General features: G+C 37.8%; 1 long non-coding RNA gene across 2 annotated transcripts in view; it reads left to right on the top strand.

Annotated features, from left to right (window-relative positions):
* The window catches only part of LOC148954761 (uncharacterized), a 91,153-nt gene extending 76,824 nt beyond the window's left edge, over positions 1-14,329 (top strand). Inside the window, exon 7 of one of the 2 annotated variants that reach the window (XR_016141541.1) lies at positions 13,758-14,329. This is a non-coding gene — a long non-coding RNA (uncharacterized LOC148954761). The remainder of the gene's footprint in view (positions 1-13,757) is intronic. The other variant, XR_016141540.1, reaches the window with a different exon arrangement.
* The last annotated feature ends 286 nt before the right edge of the window (positions 14,330-14,615 follow it).

Raw genomic sequence — 14,615 nt, 5'->3', positions numbered from 1 at the left:
ATTTTTGTAAGATGTTTTGTCAAGAGAAAGCTACGTCTCTCCCTTATTGTTGTTAATTCACTCTCCATAAGCAGAAACTTGGTGCTTGTGGGTTTACTAAGACCAAATATGAGACGTATTATATCATTTTGTGTTGTTTCAATTTTTTGCATCTGGGTCTTTGCACATGCACGATAGACGATGAGACAATAGTCAATATGGGGTCTTATATGTGATTTATAAAACTGGAGTAAGGTTTTCTCCTTAGACTCCCAGGGTGTGGAAGGAAGTCTTTTTAGTATATTTGTTTTTCTATAGCATTTTTTTATTGTGTTTGAAATGTGGAGGTGGAAATTGAGACCTAGGTAATTAATATGATTATGTTCTGGAATAGTTGTTCCATTTAGAGTTAGTTTTGCATTAACATGGTTTTGCTTTCGATGAAATTGGATTATTTTTGACTTGGTAGGTGCAATGGGTAAATCTGAATGTTGAGAGAATTTTTCAAATTGGAAAAGTGACTTTTGCAGATTTGACTGTGCCATCTCAAAGGTGTTGCCAGATGACCATAGCACCAGATCATCAGTATATTGTAGATTCGTGTGGGGTAGGCTCATGTCCCAGAGATATAGGGCAAAGAGGAGGCAACTGAGGACTGCTCCCTGAGGTAGGCCTTTGGTTGTTGTCTTTTGGGGTGAAGAGGCTGAACCAACACAAACAATGAATCTTCACACTTCTATGAAGGATTTTATAAAATATACTAGCTTGGGGGGTAGTCCAAGGTTTGCAAGTTTGTTTAGAAGGATTTGGTGGTTCACATTGTCATATGCCCCTTTAAAATCTAGGAAAGCTGCTACTAGGACATTATTTTTTTAGAATGATTCATTTATTGCATTTGTTAGCAAAATGAAAGCATCTGTTGAGGAGTGGTGTTTCCTGAATCCAGTTTGAGTGTGAGGGATCATATTATTTTTTTCAACAAACCAGAGGAGTCTGTAATATATCATTTTCTCCATTATTTTCCCTATCACAGGAGTAATCATTATGGGCCTATAGGACTCAGGGTTATCTTTGGGTTTATTTTTCTTTAGGATTGGTAGGAGGGACGAACATTTCCATATATTGGGGAACATAGAAGATGACCAAGCGTGATTATATCAATTTAGCAGTTCCTGTTTGTATGAAGGGGTGAGATTCTTTATCCATGTAGGGTGTATATTGTCATAGCTGCCGCTAGTTTAGGTCCTAATATGATGTATTGCATTATTCGTTTCCTGGATTGAAAATGGACTAGTTATATACTCGGATCCTGGGAGTGGTTGGTAACTTGGGTTCATAGAAATTGGGGACATTTTGCTTTGATTATTTGATGTTAGCTTATTAACAAAAAGAGTTTCAAACAGCTTAGCTTTTTCATTATCATTGTCATAATGGGTATTATTATGTATAAGCTCATACAGGAGTGGGTTGGGGGAAGTCTTTTTCCCACAGATGTGGCTTATTACTTTATGTATAATTGGCTCATGTGTTTCTCTGGAGAGATTATTTGCAAAATTATTCCAGTATTTATATTTAGCATCTATTATAGTCCTTTTTAGATTAGATTCTGCTTGTAATTTTTTTTAAATATGTAGTATGTGATGTTTTTTTTATGAATGCTCTCCTAGCTGACTTTTTCGTTCTCCATTTATTTTGGCACTCGTTTATCCACCATGCTTTGGGAATGTGTTTAGGGAAGATTTTCTTGGGTGTTGTCCTGGGGATAGCATGATTTTCTGTATTTATTAGTATATATGTCAAGACTTCAGCATTTGTGGCTACTGTTGTGTTTGAAATGCATGAATTTTGGATGAAATTTGTAATTTCATCATTTAGCTTATTTTGGAACATAAGACCAATTTGCTTTAGTGTTGATATATTTGGAGGTATGTGATAGAGCTTCAGCAGGTTTATTTAGGGAGCAAACTATAGCAAAATGGTCAGTACATAGACTATCAATTTTATTTATATAAATTTTATTCAAAATGTTTAATGACACAATTTGTAAGTCTATTGTGGAGAATCTGCCACTTTTGGGGTTGAAATATGTATTCAGGTTTGAAGGGATAGCAACAGCTAAATCAGTATTATTTGAAGTCATATGCTCAATCAATTTACCAGCTGTATTTGCTGGTTTATTCCCCAACAAAAGGCTGTGGGCATTGAAATCTCCACAAATAATGATATTTTTTAATATATTAGAATTATTTATATATTTAAAGAAATCCATGGCATCTGTAGTTTGGCCATTAGGGTTATAAAAGCTTAATATGAAAGTTTTGATGCCACAGAATTTTATATTATTTTTAACTAATAAAGCTACTCCACCTCCTTTTCTCTCTGATGATCTATCCTTTCTCAGGATAGTATATCCCAGAGACTTAATTTGTTGATTTTGGGTTAAATGAGTTTCCTGGAGGCAAGTAATATTAATGGAATTATTATTCATAAAATATATTAGTTCATTTAGCTTATTTTCTGAGTGATCTTTCGTTCCACTGGAGTATTGATATGTGTTGTTTTGTTGATTTATTTTTCAAATGATTGTGCGTCAATGTTCAGCTTTGTTAATTGTAAAGCAAGATCTTTTTTTGCTTGAACGAGCATATCTTCAGGGATGTAGATTTTTGCCAATTCTGCAATGATTTTTGTTTTCTGTAGTTTATGTATGTTCATGGCCTGAACTGCATTACAGTTTAGAATGAATAAGCCTATATTCGGGAATTGCATGTTTGGTTGTGCATCCTGTTTGTCAGTTAAGGGATTAATTCCTGGTAGTGTTTCTGGTTTGTTTCTTCTTGGGAGGGGGGGGGGGCAGGCTGACCTCATCTCTCTGGACAAGGAGGCTTGTTGACTTGGTGATTCCTTATGATAGGGATGTGTGGTTGGGGGCTTAGAGGATGGTGTTTTATACGGGGTACTTGATGCATTGGGGGCGTTTGACTTTGGGGTTTTGGTTGGTTTCATAACGGGCTTTATTTGGTATTGTTGGGCAGCATTTGCTTCCATTGCTGCAAAGGGGTATGGAATGGCCTTCTCTGTTGCTATTTGGAGTGTTAGTGCTCTTTTCTTATATGCGGGGCATAGTGATTTATTGGTAGATTCATGTGGGCCTTTGCAATTGATACATGTAGGCTGAGTGTTGTTGCAAGTTGTCAACTCTTTAGGATGGAATGCTTTGCAATTACTACACTCTAGCAGAATTTCATTGCAAATGTTTGTTGTGTGTCCCAGTTTGAGACACTTCTGACACTGGATAGGCTTCGGTTTGTATTCCTTGTGTGGTTTCATTTGCCCAAATAGGAATAAATTTTCTGGGATGTCAATTTTTTCCTTCAGTGTAAATAAGAAGGATCTACTTGTTTTTAGGCCATTAGAGTTGGGTTTACCAAGTTGGGTAACATCTTCAACTGGGATTGTGTTTCCAGCCCTATCTGAGAGCCCTTCATTTAGCTCCTGAATGGATATTTCTGGGGGAACATCATAAACTACTATTTTTGTTGGGGATTATTTTGGGTTCTATTAAGATGCATTAATTGGGGTATTCAGAAGGGATTTTAGATTAATTATTGTGTCTGCTGATTTCTGCTATTAGCAGAGATCCATCATGGTGAATATTAAGAGAGAACATTGATTTTATCAATTTGAAAATTGCAACTCTTATTACAGTAATTTTTTTTATTTCAAAGGGGGTAATAGGATAAATTTTAAGGTAAATTCCTAAGTTTTGGGAGGGAGGATCTGGGGCAGGGAGAGGGGAAATGCTTTTGATTGGGGAGAATTTTTTCCTTTTTTTAGAGCTTCTAGAAAGGACCTCTTGAAACCCATTATCATCATTTAATAGTGACATTAGTCCCTACACTGATCATTGTCCTATTCTCAGAATTGGAGCTATCATGTGAACTTTGTGATAGTGAGCTTGACCAGCCAGGATGGGTATCAGTTTCACTTGTATTTGGGGTGGGATCTGGGGGGATTTTTTTTTTTTGAGGACTTCTAAGCATTGCCTATTGGAAAAATCATTGACCAAAAATCAAGAAAAGATATTACAATGATAACAAACCGTCTGCACTCTACTGTGGGAAGAAATTCAGGATCAAATTAGACACCATAGTATGGCCCTGAGGAGGATTTGAGCACAATTGGTTCGGTACAACTACTGATTGATTGAGATAATAATACACAAGAAATTTATTTTAAATTTCTTAAAATGTTGCTGCTGTGATGATGTCACCTTTTTGTATTAATAACACTGATATGCCCTTTCTTCTTTTTATTATCTCCTTTGTTGCCAACAGGGAACTAAAACATTGTAGAGAGTTATTTAAATACCTTGTTTAAAAGCTAATTTTTATATCTAATTTGTTTTTAACTTTGCATCATAGTCTAAAAACTACAGATAAGGTAGCAATCCACCTTTTTGGTTCCCATTAAGGTCTCAAAATGGGATTTTCCCCAGAATTGATCATTGTGCTTGGAAAGAGCATATAAAAGGCACTAAATGATGTATGCACTGTCTTCCAAGCTGAGTTATGTGAATGTGTATAAATTTACCAGGGACTGTTCAAAAGAAAATATCTCAATAAAATAAAAGGAGTAGCCTACCATTATATTCCTTATTTTATCCTTCTTTTGAATATAAAATTTTATTTCTCTGACAGTGCATCCCACTCCCTGATAAAGAAAAAAATATAGCAATGATAACAATATATAGTAGGCCTATAAAGAAAACAATATAGCAATGAAATGCTTACTTTATAATAAAGTGAGGTCAAATAAGTTGTAATGAGGCTAAATTTATATAAAGGCCTTTAGCTTTTATAATATTGCTAAAGGTCAAATAACTATGCCTATGGGAATGACATAACCCCAACAATTTTTTAGAGGGATGTCCAACATAAAACAAACTATGTGCATGTTGGTTGTCAAAAGGGCATATCAGCAATATCTCAGAACCAGCTGAGAGTATTAAGTTGAAACTCTCAGTCTAGGGTATGTTGAAGGTGATGTTGAAGACTGATAGGAGGGCTGCCAGCCTCCTTGCCCTTTTTCCCTAAAGATGCCCCCTTCCCTAAAGACTTGTGGAAGTTTTGAAAGTGATCTTGTTCAAATTAGTGAAAATGTCTAGTAACTATTCCTCCAGGGACACAATGCCCCTCATAGCCCCCATGGCACTGATTTTAGTTTGTTCAGTTTGCCTTTTTTTAAATGTAGTATTTATTTTTAGCAAAAGAGAGAATATTTGATTCTAGGTGTGCATGAAAAGGTAAAACTTTGGCAAATGCTGCAGGGCATGTTAAACTAAGTCAAAACATACTATGTGCATCCAGTTTGTGAAAAAGGTAGATCTGCAGTTTGTCAAGAACTGCTGAGGGCGTTAAGTTTAAACTATGAGGGCATGTTGAGGGGGATGTTGAAAAGTGGCTAGAGGGCAGCATTCCATGCCCTATTTTGCTGCCATCCCCCAAAGACACCTGATCAAAATTTTACAATAGCTGTTTTGTTCAAAATATTTGAAAATTCAAATAAATATGCCTCCAGGGATGACAAAAAACCCCAAAAGCTATTGGACCAAGTGCTGTATATTTTATAAGTTGCCTATTGTTTATATATAAGGTTGGTTATTAGGAAAAGGGGGCATGTTCGATCCTGAGTCTCCCAAAAGGCAAAGGGTACTAAGTTAAAACTTTTAGAAAGTGTTGTGGGGGATGTAAAACAAAATCAAAATATCTTATGTGCAAGAGGGTAATCAAAAGGGTACAACAACAACAGGTAAGGAATGGCTAAGTGTATTTAGTTGAAAGTTTAAAGGTATGTTGAGAGGAATGTTGAAAAAAAGTAGGGTAGCCAGCCCTCCCCCCTTTCTAGATACCCATTTAATACTGATAGCAATAAAAAAAAGTAATTTTATTCAAAATTGTTATGAGCTCTAATAGCTATACCTTTGGGGATGACATGCCCCCATAGCCCTTGGAGTAAGAAGTGTAAATGACCCAACTTGTCCATTTTTAGCATGCAGGATATATCATTGTGAAAGGCAGGAATGTTATTTCCTGGGTGTGTCCAAAAAGGCTAAGGGTTTTGAGGTGAAATTTTGGTGAATATTGAGGGGCATGTTGAGCCAATTTTAAAGACACTATTAGTATCCAAGTTATCAAAAAGTAATATCTACTATATCTTTGGAACAGGGAAAAGTATAAACTTGAAACTTTCAGGGCAACTACTACTGCTATTACTGTGGCTGCAAATGTGACTGGTTGCAACTGTGACTACTTTGACAGCCATGACTTGTAATTTTGACTGCAACTGGTACTACATTTAATTTTGACTACTTTCAGGGAATGTTAAGCCAAATCAAAATAAACTATGTGCTTGCTGATTTCAAAAGGATGCTTCAGGAATATCTCAAGAATGGCTAGGGGCATTAATTTGAAATTTTCAGGACATGTTGGACGACACTTGAACATGCCCGGGGAAGGGGGATGTTAAACTTAATCCAAAGATACTGTGTACATCAAGGTTGTCAAAGGGGTGTATCTACAATTTCTGAGGAGTAAAAATGGTGTTAACTTTAGACCTTTAGAACCACTATTGCTATTACTACTGTGGATGAAACTGCAACTGTGTACAACTGTGACTATGGCCACTTGGACTACTTGCAAGTATGACTATTTGTGACTTTGACTGCCTCTATTTGAGACCAGGACTATGTCCATTTCTGCATCCAGGCCCTAAAAAAGGTGTTTTTGCAATATCTTCAGAACAGGTAAGTGTAATTATTTCACACTTTCAGGACAACGATTGCCACTGCTACTGTGACTGCAACTGTCACTATTCGAGACTGTGACTATTTTTAACTGCAACTATGACTACTTAGAACTACTTGCAAATGGGTCTACTTATGGCTGTGGCTGTGTAATGTTTTTGAGATCATACTTTTATTAAACCCAGGCACCTATAAATAAAGCATATAAGCCAAAGCAAGCAAGCAAAATAAAACAACATCACAAATTACTGCATCTTCTTTCTCCCAAACTTGTTTATTTTTACACTATAGCTTTAAAGACGCGGCGCTTGGCTTGCACCTCTTTTCCCACTATGCACACAAGAGGAAGCATAAAAAAAATAATAGAAGAGAAAATCCACATCAATGTAGAGAATAAAACTTCAGGGCTAAATGGTAATAGACTCACATTTTTACTTTTTCATGAAAACACTGTTGGTATATACACTTCTTGCTTGCCCTTGATATAGCACTATCATAGATTCAGGTGAGAGGGTGCCTTCACTATCCTGCCTGCTTGCATTACAGTTGGCGTCTGTAGGATGGTGCGTTTGCTGTGATCATAGAGAATTGGGATATTCACAAGGGACTCAGTACTTTGATTCAGTGTTGGTCCTGAGCATCAGTTGTGTGGTGGCCTGCCATGCAGCCTATTTCTTTTTACAGCTGTGCCCGTTTTGGGTGAAACTGAGTATGACCTGGGGGCAGCTGCCAAGCTAACCTCTTGGGCACTCTCCCAGATACCATGGGGATGTTTTTTAATAGCATACTGTGTTACCTGAATGGAGTGGTCCCAGTAGCTTCATTTGCTGGTTATGGTATGCCTTCTGCCGTGCTTGCGCTGCTTGGTGGTGCTGGACGAACTTAGGGGTAGACATGACCTTCTTGACCAGTTGCTTAGGCACACATGGAATGATGGATTGCAGCTGGTATCTCATCAACAACTGTGAGAGAGTAGCGAATCCATCTGCTGGAGTATTTCTGTATTTGAGAAGTCCTAGATAAGAGTCGTCTCCCATTTTCCAGCCTTTCCTTATTTTGCTTGCATGTCTGGGCTGTTTTCTCCACAGGCTATTTGATTGGGGGAAATGAGGGCTTGATGTCGGATGTTGGATTCCCCACTGCTCTGTGAATTTAAAATTTGGCTGATGTGTACTGACTAGTGTTGTCTGACATGAGGGAGAATGGTATGACATGTCCAGCAAAGTTTGCTTTCAGTTTTGAGATGACCTTGCTTGTAGTCATATCTTTCAGCTTTTCCACTTCAAAGAACCTGCTGTGGCTGTCAACAAGGATCAGGTAGTTTGAACCTTTCCAGGTGAAGATGTCTGTAGCAACGTGTCTCCAGGTTAGTGAGGGCATCTTTCTGAATGCAAGGGGTTCCTTCTGGTTACTGTTTCAGAATTTCTGACATGCAGAACATCTTTGGATCATCCTTTCATGTCTGCATTCAGTCATCCTTTCATGTCTGCATTTCATGTCTGCTTGCTGTTTTGTTTTTTCAATGCCCAAGTGGGAAGCATGCAATTGGCTTGGGTTTTCTGATCTCAGCTTTTCAGGTATAAGGTTTCTTTCTCCCCTGAGGATGAGGCCGCAGTCAACTGTCAGTTCATGTTGTATTGTCCAGTAGGGCAAGAGATCATTGTTTCAGAGCTTCCAGGTTTTTGGCCATCCAATTTTGATGGTATTGTTAGTTAGCTGAGCTGGGGGTCTTCAAATGTTTCTTTGGCAATTTCTGCCTGCTTTGCATCACTGATTGGCAGGAATCTCAAAAGCTGATGGACATAGATTTCGAGCTCCCAATGTATTCTCTCATTGGTGTCTGGCAAATGTAGCCTGGACAGAGTGTCAGCAACTGGAATGCCAGGTCATAAGGTTGGACCTGTAGCAGCATATATTGAATTCTTGCTATTGCTTTCTGTAGGGGCTTGTGGTCAGTTGTGGCATTCACCTTTCTGCCATAGAGATAGTGGTGGAAGTGTTTACACCCAAACAGGGGCGTCCTGAGGCTGATTTTAGTGGGGGGGGATCTCCGTAAATTTTACCGAATTGCAATCTGATTTATGCCGAATTTTTCGCAGAAATCAAGAATTTTGCTAAATTTCAGCTTGTTTTTCAAAATTTCTGCCAAGTGCCAAGAAAGTTGTGGGGGCGGTACGCCTCTCACCCCCCCCCCCCTCGGGACGCCCCTGCACCCAAATACAAGTGCATATAACTCCTTTTCTAGTTGAGAGTACTTCTGCTCAGTCTTGTTCAGGGATCTAGAGGCATAAGTAATGACGTTGCCATTAGGTGACTGGTACGCTCCAAGACCATGGGATGAAGCATCAACTTTGAGATCAATGGAGCTGCATGATGGGCCAAAGAAAGATGGATTTGACTGTTGATTTTTATTTCCCTCAGAGCTTCTTCGTGTTTTTCTTCCCAGATGAACTCCTTCTGTTTTGGCAGGCCACGAAAATCCTTGTTCTTTGAGGAGAGGTTTGGTATGTACTTGGCTAAAAAGTTTAGCATTCCAAACAGAGTAGCTAAGTTCTCGTTGTTGGTTAGGCTGTGCATTTTGTTGATGGTAGTCAATTTTTCGGGGTCAGGTTTTAATTCGCTAGTACTGATGATGTGTCCAAAGTATTGTACCCTAGAAACAGGGAATTTACATTTTTCCTTGATAAACCTGACACTGCGTAGTCGTACTTTTTCTAGGATAGCAAGGAGGCGCTTGTTGTGCTCTTCAATTGTTGCTCCATAGACCAATAGGTCGTCAACAATCACCACACACCCTTCAAGACCTTCAAATGTTCCTTCTATTTTCCTTTGGAAGTCATTTTTGGCTGATATTATCCCAAATGGCATTCTTCTGAAGCGATACCATGGATAGTCTTGAAGGTTGTTGTAAGGGAAGCCTCTGTGTCTGGAATGAGTGACCAATAGCCTGATCTGGCGTCCATCTTGCTAAAGTACTTGGCTCCATGTAGTTTTATAGTTGCATCTTTCAGTGTAGGTATGGGATAGAATAGGTGCATGATTGCCTAGTTCAGGTCAATGGGGTCAATGCAGATTCTCAGACTACCATCTTTCTTTTCAACAACTGCCATTGAATTTAGCCATTCTGTGGGTGTGGTAACATTTTCAATGATGCTTTCTTGTTCCATTAGATTGAGCTCTTGTTATAGTTTATCTCTAAGGGTAGCTGGAACCTTTCTGGCTGAATGAACTTTCGGAATGACCTTCTTTCAGGTGGAAGTGGCATTCAACCTCAAGTTTTCCAATGCCATCAAATACATCTTTGAACTGTTCAATAGTGTTGTTGAAATTTGTCTCTTTGGGTTTGTTCACATTCAGGGCCAGTTTAACTAGATTCAGATCCATACTTGATCTGAACCCTAGGATAGGGATAGAATCTGTTTCGACTACATAGAACTGCAGCTTTGATGGTACTTGGGATTGGTAGCTGCCCATGACCTGACATGTTCCTCTGACTGGGATTCTTGATTCACTGTAGTTTTTTAGATTTTGGGCAGTTGGGTTGATTTCTGGTGGTGGCTTTTAGGTATTTTACCTATCACAATGTTAACGCCTTTTGTACTTTACACACTTGAGTAAAATGGTTGAGTTTGTTGCACTTGGTGCAAGTCTTCTCCTTAGCTGGGCGAACGTGGGCTGGAGAGTATGCACCTCCACAGAAGTAACACTTCCCAGGTTTTCTCTCAGTTTTATGTCTTTAATCTTGCTTAGGTGGTTGGTCCTTTCCTCAAAATGTTCGCAACTGTGCCTGGGTTATTTCCTAGAGACGGCACTTCTGCTCGGCAATTTGTAGAGTAAGAGAGTCTCCTTCCACGAGCAGATGCTATCTGATTCGTGTGTCTGATGCCAATCACTATACGATCTCTCAACATTTTGTCAGGGTCGGTATACGCGCATGGTTTTACCAGTTTCTTCAGTTTTGTTATGAAGTTTTCCACATTCTCGTTTTCTAATTGTTCTCTCTTGTGGAACACAAATTGAGCAAAGAAGCTGTTTGCCTTTGATGCAAAATATTCTCTGAATTTCGTAAGGTATGGTTCAGTTTTGCTCTTTTCTTGATCCACAAATGTAAGTGTTTCAAAGATTTTACGTCCCTTGTCACCTGTCCATGTTGATGGTATGCACACATTGATTTTTCTGTCTTTCCTGAAAGTGGTCCATAATCAAACATCAGATTTATGTGCTTCTCAAATCTCTTCCATTCATCTGCCAGGCATGAGGCATTCCAGTTGATGCTTGGTTGTTCAACATCCATGGTGAAGGCTGTCTTGTCTGTGGTTACTTAAAGGTTGATTAAATTGATGAGTTTGATTAGCAATCCCACTTCTGAAACTAAGTAATGTTTGTGAGATTATACTTTTATTCAACCCAGGCGCCTATAAATAAACTGTATAAGCAAAAGCAAGACAAGCAAACAAACAAAAGGAAACAAGCAAAAGAAAGCAACATCACATATTACTACAGGCTGGGACTATTTGTGTCTGCAATGCAACTACTTGTAACTTTGACTATAAGGACTATAATTATACTTGTGACTGCAAAAACTAGCAAACATGATTATTTTTGGCTACGACTAAGGTTACTTGTAATAGCAACTGTGACTATTTGTAGCTAATACTGTTTGTGACTCCATGTATTTGCAACTGCCACTACTCACAACAGCAAGAGCAGCAGCTTGCGACTACAAGTGCAATAACTCGTGACTGCAACTGCTACTGTTTGTGACTGCTACTACTATTTTTAGTATTGCTACTGCTATTGTGACTGTGACTCTATATACTACTACAACCTCTGTTATCACAGCTAAAATTGGGGAAATGCTTCCTGCTTCTCAAAACAGAATAGTGCATTAAGGTTGTTAAAACGTCTTATTTTGCAACATCTTGTGAATGGCTAAAGCTATTGAATTGTAAATTTCAGTTAATATTGTGGGGTATGTTGAACTAAATCGAAAGACTCCACGTGTATCCAAGTTTTCAAAAGGATTGATTTGAGCTCATATATTTTGATTTCAAGAATAGCTATGAGGATTAATTTGAAACTTTTATAGAATGCTAAGAGGGATGTTAAATAAAATCAAAAGACATTATATGCATCCAGGTTGTCAAAACGGCCCTCTACATTATATTAGGAATAGCCAAGGGTATTACATTGAAACTCGGAAAAGAATGAGGGGAATGTTCAAGTAAATCATCATACATTTATGTGCATCCCACTTGTTAAAAGGGCATAAGTGCAATATATCAGGATCAGGTAATGGTATTTAGTTGAAATTTCAGGAAATGTTGAACTAAATAAAAAAATACTATGTACATCCATTTTGTTAAAATAGTGCGTGTAGGGGAAAAATCGCCGGAAAAGCGGTGTATGTTAAGATAAAACTTTCAAAGAATATTGAGGGAGATGTTGAATTCGATCAATAGACAATACTCAGTTGTTAAAAGGACATATCTGCAATATCTCCGACATATCCGCAATATGTCTACTCAGACAATCTTAAAAAGAGCAGAAATATATGTGAGTGCCAAGATGAACTTTTTTCTTAAAAGTAATTTTATTCTAAGTATAATTACATTATAACTCTAAAAATAATGTATCTATCATAAAACTAAGTAACATAAATCATGAAGCCAGACCCAAAACTAAGAAAAGTTATAAAGAAGGTAGATGTTGTAACCCCTCCAATCCCCTAAAATCCTTGAGTATAAGCCAATATACTTTATTAAGAATGTTCTTATAAACCAGTTTTAGAAGAAATTGACCACCATTTGTGAAATATGTGCTATATGAGTTTTGATTTAGAATAGGCCTAATGTTGCAATATTTGAGACTTCTCACTTTCAATAATTGCTTGGGATGCTTAAAAGGTGATTAAAATAAAGGGTTCACTCGTTTTCTGTCTTCGAAAATTGCAAGTCCTGATGAAAATTTGTTGATTTCTTTCCCGTAATACAGGTCTTGAGGTGGACTAAGAAGGGTGCTCGATATTTTATAGTGTGATGATACGATGACAAGAAATAAACTACTACTAATACTAACAACTCACCGTAGTAACAAGCCGTTTGAGGCCAATACAGCTACGCACGCCCCTCCTCCTCCACAATTTATTCAAAGCCTCCCTCTTTACACCCTCCCAGGAAGTTCCAATTTCCTTTAAGTCTTTTTTATGACATCCTCCCACCCATATTAGAAGGTACAGTAATGACAGGCATCAAATATGGCTCTGAAGCATGGGTGCTCCGAAAAGTGGATGAAGATTTACTAGATGTTTTCCAGAAAAAATTGCCTACGGATTGTTCTGGGGATCCGGCTGACTGACCGTGTTTTGAGCAGTAGGCTGTAAAAAAGTGTATTTCAATCTCGCTTTCCTGGGCTCTCTAGGGCAAGAAATAAAGAAACAAAAAATCATCCTCCTTAACTATATAAGAATGCAGTAAATTCAAGCTCTCAATTCAGTGTTTTAATATAATCAGGACAAAGTCTGAAATAGGTCTGGGTTAGGACAAAGGCCATTTTTCTAGAAGGCTCATACTCTCCCTACTACTACTACAAACAAATTACTGCAGCACCAAACCACCTGAGGCCAACACAGGTTCGCGCGCTCTTCCTCCATCCCAATCTGTTCAAACTTTCTCTCCTTACACCCTCCTGGGAAGATCTCACTTGCCTTAAAACTCTCCGTACGACATCCTTCCAGCCTACTCCGAGACGACCTGCTCTTCGTTTGGCCCTAAACGGTTGGCCAACGAGGACAATTTTTGGCAGTGTGGCAATCTGTTTCATCCGCAGAACGTATCCTAGAAGGTTCATAAGTATATCCTAATACTGTTTTTTGTGAATTTGTTTTATTCAAATATGTCTTTAAGAATTTTGTTTTGTTCCAGGTAAAGTTTTATCTCTTACCTTCATGAGCTAATTTTTTTTTCTTTTTCAGGTCAAGAGGTGAGCAGTAAATTGGCTACGAATAAAATTAATTTGGGCTGTATTTTGCAATTTGTAAACTATTGTAATGTAAATGAACTTAGCTCTTTTTTACTATGCTTGATTTTAATTCGCCCTCTATTTTAGTAGTGTTTCTGTCCTTAAAAAAACTAACTGCAAAGAATCGTGTTTTTGTGATTTAATGGAAAATTGTTTGCTAAATAGTTAATGCATTTTGTTAAACAAACAAAATTCTTGATGTGGCTTTAGTATCACATTTAACTACTTTGCCAAATAAAGTAAAACTTTGCAAGTTTTTTTTTATTTAATGATAGTTTTTAACAATTCTGTAGTTATAAAGTTTGTATTCTAACTTTGTATGTGCTTGAAAGTTTGAAATTCTGTTTTTAGTCTATTTTGTGTTTGAGCGTTCCAATGTAATAGTTTGTAATAATATATAACATTTTTGATTTCCTGCCCGATGGATACATAACAAACAATTGGTATTCAAAAGTTTTGTTGGGTAACAATTTGTTTTCCACAAGCTAACTGATGATTGCTAAAAGACATTTGTATTTATATTAAACTGCTGGCTGCAAGGCCGTACCCAGAATTTTTTTCGGGGGGGGGGGGGGTACACAAAAAAACTCAAGAAACGCATACAAAATTTTTTATATCCATTTTTGTTACGTTTTTGCGAGCCAAGCAAACATTTCGGGGGGGGGGGGTTCATATCCCCCCCACTGGGTACGGCCTTGGCTGGCTGATATCTAAGCAAAACTAAGGTTTGCTGTGACTTGGCTTATCTGGTCAGTTTGTTTCAATTAATGTTTAAAATTACAGACTTGAGCCAGCTCCAATGGATTTGGTG

Source organism: Artemia sp. Qi Xiang Cuo, chromosome 3 (assembly GCF_049724085.1).
Source record: "Artemia sp. Qi Xiang Cuo chromosome 3, ASM4972408v1, whole genome shotgun sequence".
Lineage (NCBI taxonomy): Eukaryota > Metazoa > Arthropoda > Branchiopoda > Anostraca > Artemiidae > Artemia > Artemia sp. Qi Xiang Cuo.
Note: the sequence above shows the minus strand (reverse complement) of the source record. Positions and strands in the feature narration are given on the sequence as shown.